The sequence below is a fragment of the Quercus lobata genome, chromosome 4, assembly GCF_001633185.2.
Source record: "Quercus lobata isolate SW786 chromosome 4, ValleyOak3.0 Primary Assembly, whole genome shotgun sequence".
Classification (NCBI taxonomy): Eukaryota; Viridiplantae; Streptophyta; class Magnoliopsida; order Fagales; family Fagaceae; genus Quercus; species Quercus lobata.
In genome coordinates, this window is record NC_044907.1 from 93,116,255 (window position 1) to 93,121,751 (window position 5,497).

The window sequence follows — 5,497 nt, forward strand, 5'->3', positions numbered from 1 at the left end:
ACGTTTTCTTTCATCTCATATTTTTTCTTAATCAAATGAAAGAGTTTTCAGCCCCTTTACTTTTTCATCCCAAGTAAACACATGTATGGAAAAATTAAATCTTTTCTATCTCTCACAGTTATCTATCCCCACACTTTTTCACTCCTAGGCCTTCCCAATTAAAGCCTTAATTCCTTCTCATTATAAATTTTTTAACTATTTACCTTTTTTCTTTTCATCAATTAATCACTACCCTTTATTATATCTTAATCCCTAACGTAAGCTGATTAAAAATAATCCTTATCATTGACTTAAGCTTACAAAAATAAAAACACACACATATATATGGATAAAATTTAGTTACAAAATTGGTTATAACCTAACACTGCAACCTTACTCAATAAAATAAATGTTACTATATATTTTGAAAATCTAATTGTTGAATTGCATGTTTGTTTACGCTCTTAATATACATGTCAAATTTTGTGTCAATTGGATATTATTTACTATATGATCTATAAGCTTATATTTTATACATAATTTTAAAATACAAAAACTTGCAATTTAATCAATTTATTGATGACATAGTTGTTGATATTTAATTTTCTATAAATTTTGCAAATATAAAAAATATAAGAAGAAGATTTTATCCAATGGTGAATTCGTTAAAATTCACTTCTAATAAAAAGATATTGCGTAAGATTATAATATAAGACTACCAACCAATTTTGTAACTAAATTTTGTCATATATATATATATATATATATATATTAAAACTTTAGCCATAGAGTTCGTAACTTCTTCTATGAAGGAAAATAGCCACTTTTTTTCCACTTACGAAAATAAAAAATATCCATCATGGCATTTTAAACAAAAATGTTTACTGAAAAATGTAATGCAAAAGCACTAGTCTCTATATCTAAGACCAAAATAGACAATATATCTTAGATTTTTTTTTTTTAGATCCATAACTTACTTTTTTCTTTTCTTTCTGTTATGTGATGGGCATAACTTACGTTTTCGTTATTGGGGTTTCACTTAACGTCATATTAAGTTCAAGCCTTCAAGGCTGTCCAACATATTCTTCGTGCTTACAAGCCACATGCATAAATGAAACCTACATTGAGGGGGCTTTAAGCAAGTAGGGGCGTAATCAGAATTTCATTCTAGAGGCTGATTTCATAGATGAAAAGTACATTGAGGAGTTTTAAACAAGTAGTTGCGTAATCATAATTATAAAAAATAAAAAAAACCATACATGTGCATGCTGAGCAATATATTAATATATATAAGAAAACTCACAAAATGATATAATATTGGTTATATTTTGTTTAAGCTTTTTTTTTTTTTTTTAAATGGTAATAAAATACTATTTTGACCCATAGATTTTATCAAAAATTAAAATTTTTAAGTATTAATTTTTTAGTTTTGGTGGCTTGGGGTCAATTGTTAGCCCCACTCGACCCCACGGCTCCATCTATGTAAGCAAGACCAGTGTTTTCATATTGAGAATAACGAAAATTTTATGATTATATTTAATTTAATGACAGTAGCTAGTGAGATTACTCATTTAATATTTATCGTTTGAAAGTTAAATTGTCTTTTATATATACATCTGTGATGCGTAGTGTAATATAGATGTATCATATATTGTCATCATGATAAGCATATATGTATTGGCAAATTGCAAGTAAAATATCAATATTTTGAACTTGACATCATTAGGCCCTAAAATGGTGTAATCCTAAGATAAACTATTTTGATTAGAGGGTTTGCATGACAACATAATCTGCACATCTTAAGCTTAATGAATCCTCCTAGGATCAGCTGTACTGAAAAGACCTAGGTCTCAGAATTGTCATCTCCATGTTAGCAGTTAGCAGTTAGCAGTTAGCAGTTAGCAATTCATCAATTTCTAGATTTCCATGTATCCCAAGTCCCCAACAACTCTTAAAAGATAATTTTGATCATTCCATCTTTACATTTCGCAAAAAAATGGATTAATCAATTTGAAATCGTCACCCATTAATTCAGCTTATGTCTTCATTCCTCATCTGGGACAAGTATATGTGCAAAACCTGAAACTCTCATATAGTCCTATTTTCCTATCTACATTTCTATCTGTGTTATAGACTTATAGTTGACCATACAAGATTTCCTCATGATCTCAGACAGTCACCAAGTGTTTTAATTTTTTCTATAAACAACAATAGAGAACCAGTGATTACAACAACCAGAACATCCTTTTTCCTTTCTAATAAGAAGTAAACTCACGCCTTTCTCAAAGAACCATAATCCCAAAAGCTTTCCAATCAGATTTTCTTCTTTCCTACTCTCTTGAGTCTCACCATGATTAATCTTCAAGTTTGTTCTTTGAATTACATCTTGAATATACTATTTCTTCTCGTTCTTTTCCTCCCTACTATCTATGGAGATTGTATGTGTGATGATTCTGGGAACACAGGGAATAACAAAAGCGCAGCACTTAAATATAAATTGGGTTCAGTTGCTTCCATTCTTGTTGCTAGTGCTGTAGGGGCAAGTATCCCATTGCTAGGTAGGAGGTTTAAGGCTCTTAAGGCCAGAAAATGATTTCTTTTTCATCATCAAGGCCTTTGAGGCCGGTGTGATTCTAGCAACCGGGTTCATTCATGTACTACCGGATGCATTTGCAGACTTGACTTCACCATGCCTTAATCAAAATCCATGGGGCATTTTTCCCTTCACAGGTTTCTTTGCAATGTTGTCATCTATTGGAACATTAATGGGGGATGCTTATGCCACTAGCTATTTTAACAAGATGCACTTTAATAGTCAGGTGAAGAGCTTGTTTAAACTACTATATACAATATCACTATTATGCCTATATAAGTGACTTTTTTTCATTAATTACTTTTTTAATCTCTCTGTTTAATTTTTTAATGATGTTTTTTAAGTTGTTATTAAAGCACATGCATGCGGGCTGTTACAGATGAGGAAAAAGACAATGAGCACGAGGGTCACATACATGTTCATACACATGCGACACATGGTCATGCTCATGGCTCAACCATCCCTTCTGAAGGAATCAATTCAAAAGAATTAACTCGTCATCGTGTTATAGCACAACTAATTGGCTACTTTCTAAGTTCATTTTTTGCTCTAATCTTTCCCATTAATGGTTCATTTGGAAAGAGGAATTCAAAGAAAAAAAATTGGAATTTAATCTTAGCATTAAAAAAAGTATGAATTTATAGAATTTTTTCTATTGACGAAATTTATGAATAGATTTCATCTTTATTAATATGTCAATTTAAATTAACTAATTATAAAATGGATTTCAAACTCATAATATCATAAGTGATTTTCTTTTAACAAAATGCCTAAAACACATATCATAATGCGTTGTTAAATTTATATCAAACAATTTATGTTAATAATTGTTCTTTCATATCCTTTACTTTAAATCCTCAAATCCAAACACAATCCAAAGTATTTCATATGATTTCTTACTTTGATCGTTTTTTGTTTTTTGTTTTTTGTTTTTGTTTTTTTTTTTTTTTTTTTTTTTTGTTTTAAGGTACTGGAATTAGGAATTGTTTTTGATTCAGTAATTATTGGAGTGGATATGGGTGCTTCTCAAAGCGTTGCTACAATTAGGCCTCTCCTAGTAGCCTTGTCTTTCCATAAATTTTTTGAGGGTGTAGGGCTTGGTGGCTGCATCGCTCTGGTATGACACAAAATTGTTCAGACATATATAGCCTCTTATAGAGCTCGTTTGGATAGGCTGTTTTAAAATCCTTAACGTGTGTTTTTATTAAAAACGCCAATACTTGTGCGTTTGGCACTGTAATTTTACTAGAAATTGCATTCTTTCCAACGCAAAATATCACATTTTGAAACTGGAATTTTAGATAACTTTTTGAAAACAGCACTTAAAACGCAGATCTCGTAATACTTTTTAAGGCTTAAATACCTGATATACCCTCACGCATTTGCTAAATGACAAAATCACCGGCCAGCAAATAACCTCAACTCCCTGACTTTCCAGTGCCTACACTGTGCTCAAGGTCTCAGGCAGATGTTGGAACGGCAGTGGAGAATGTTGATACAACAAAAAAGAGCTCAATCTTTGCAGTATTGAAAATGGAAATAAGAGAGCAGCACTCGCAGGGACAACATGTCCACTTGCTCTTTTTTCCATGTTTGCAATAACAAGTTGTCCGTGTGAAGGAAATCTTTGGTTAATCTCTCTGCTATCTCTTTTTCACTTTCATTACTTGTGGTTGATATTAGCTTTGGGGAAAGAGAAAGTAACTGGGGTTATTTTAATTTAATTGTTGCTTTTGATAATAATACTTTTTTTATTTAAAGAAAAAGCTAGAGGGGTAGTGAATATTATTATTATTATTATTACTATTTTCATGAGCAATTTCAGATATGCTAGAATAATATCACCAAAATTAAGTCTTTTCCAGTCCTTTTTGGTAATTTGCACCAAAACAAAAATTTTAGACTAATACTATACACGAATTTTACCAAACGTTTTAATATAATTTTTAAAATTGTGTTTTCCAAACGCACATTTTAAAAACGTTATTTTTAAAAACGCTCATTTTCAAACAGTTTATCCAAACAGACCCTATGGGTTTTGAAAATGATATCTAGTGTACCGTTCTGATTTTTTATTATATTTTATTTTAAATTAGGTATAGACTGTATAGTTAACATGTCTTCATAATGATCACATCCTCATTTCTATAATAGTTGTTATTAATAGATAAAATAATATAACTTTTAAACTAATTAAACAAGATGTTGATTAACACTATAATATTCAGCAAAAAAAAGAAAAAGAAAAAAGATTAACACTACAATAATTCTAAATTTCAAGTTGATTGGCTTAGCACAAATCAATTAAATTATTGATAAATTACCCAAACACTTTCTTCCATATGTTAATTTGTCATTTATAGTAGATTATCTCAAAGTTAACTTCTTCTTTTTTGGCTATGTAGGTTCAATTTAAATCTAAGTCCGCGGCAATAATGTCATTTTTTTTCTCACTCACAACCCCGCTAGGGATTGTAGTCGGTATTGGAATATCAAGCACTTACAACGATAATAGCCCAACTGCTCTAATTGTTGAAGGCACTTTCAAAGCTCTTGCTGCTGGGATTCTCATATATATGGCACTTGTTGATCTATTAGCAGCAGATTTCATGAACCCAAGACTTCAAAGTAATTTGAGGATCCAATTTGGGTCAAATGTCTCACTTTTTCTAGGGCTGGATGTATGGCACTCATAGCAAAATGGGCATGAATCTTAAGAACTGTACATTATTAAGTCGTGCCTGTCATGAATCATGATGTGTATATATATATATATATATACACATTTTGGGTGCAAATTCCGGATTTTTATACACAATGTCAAGCCACCATAAATAAATAGAAGGTACATATATATATATATATATATATATATATATATATATATATATCACATAAAATTTTATTATATTACATTTTAACTTA

At 30.3% G+C, this 5,497-nt stretch overlaps 1 pseudogene; it reads left to right on the forward strand.

The window, feature by feature from the left end:
• The first annotated feature begins 2,329 nt into the window (after window positions 1-2,329).
• Window positions 2,330-5,282, forward strand: LOC115987458 (annotated as a pseudogene).
• Window positions 5,283-5,497: the final 215 nt, after the last annotated feature.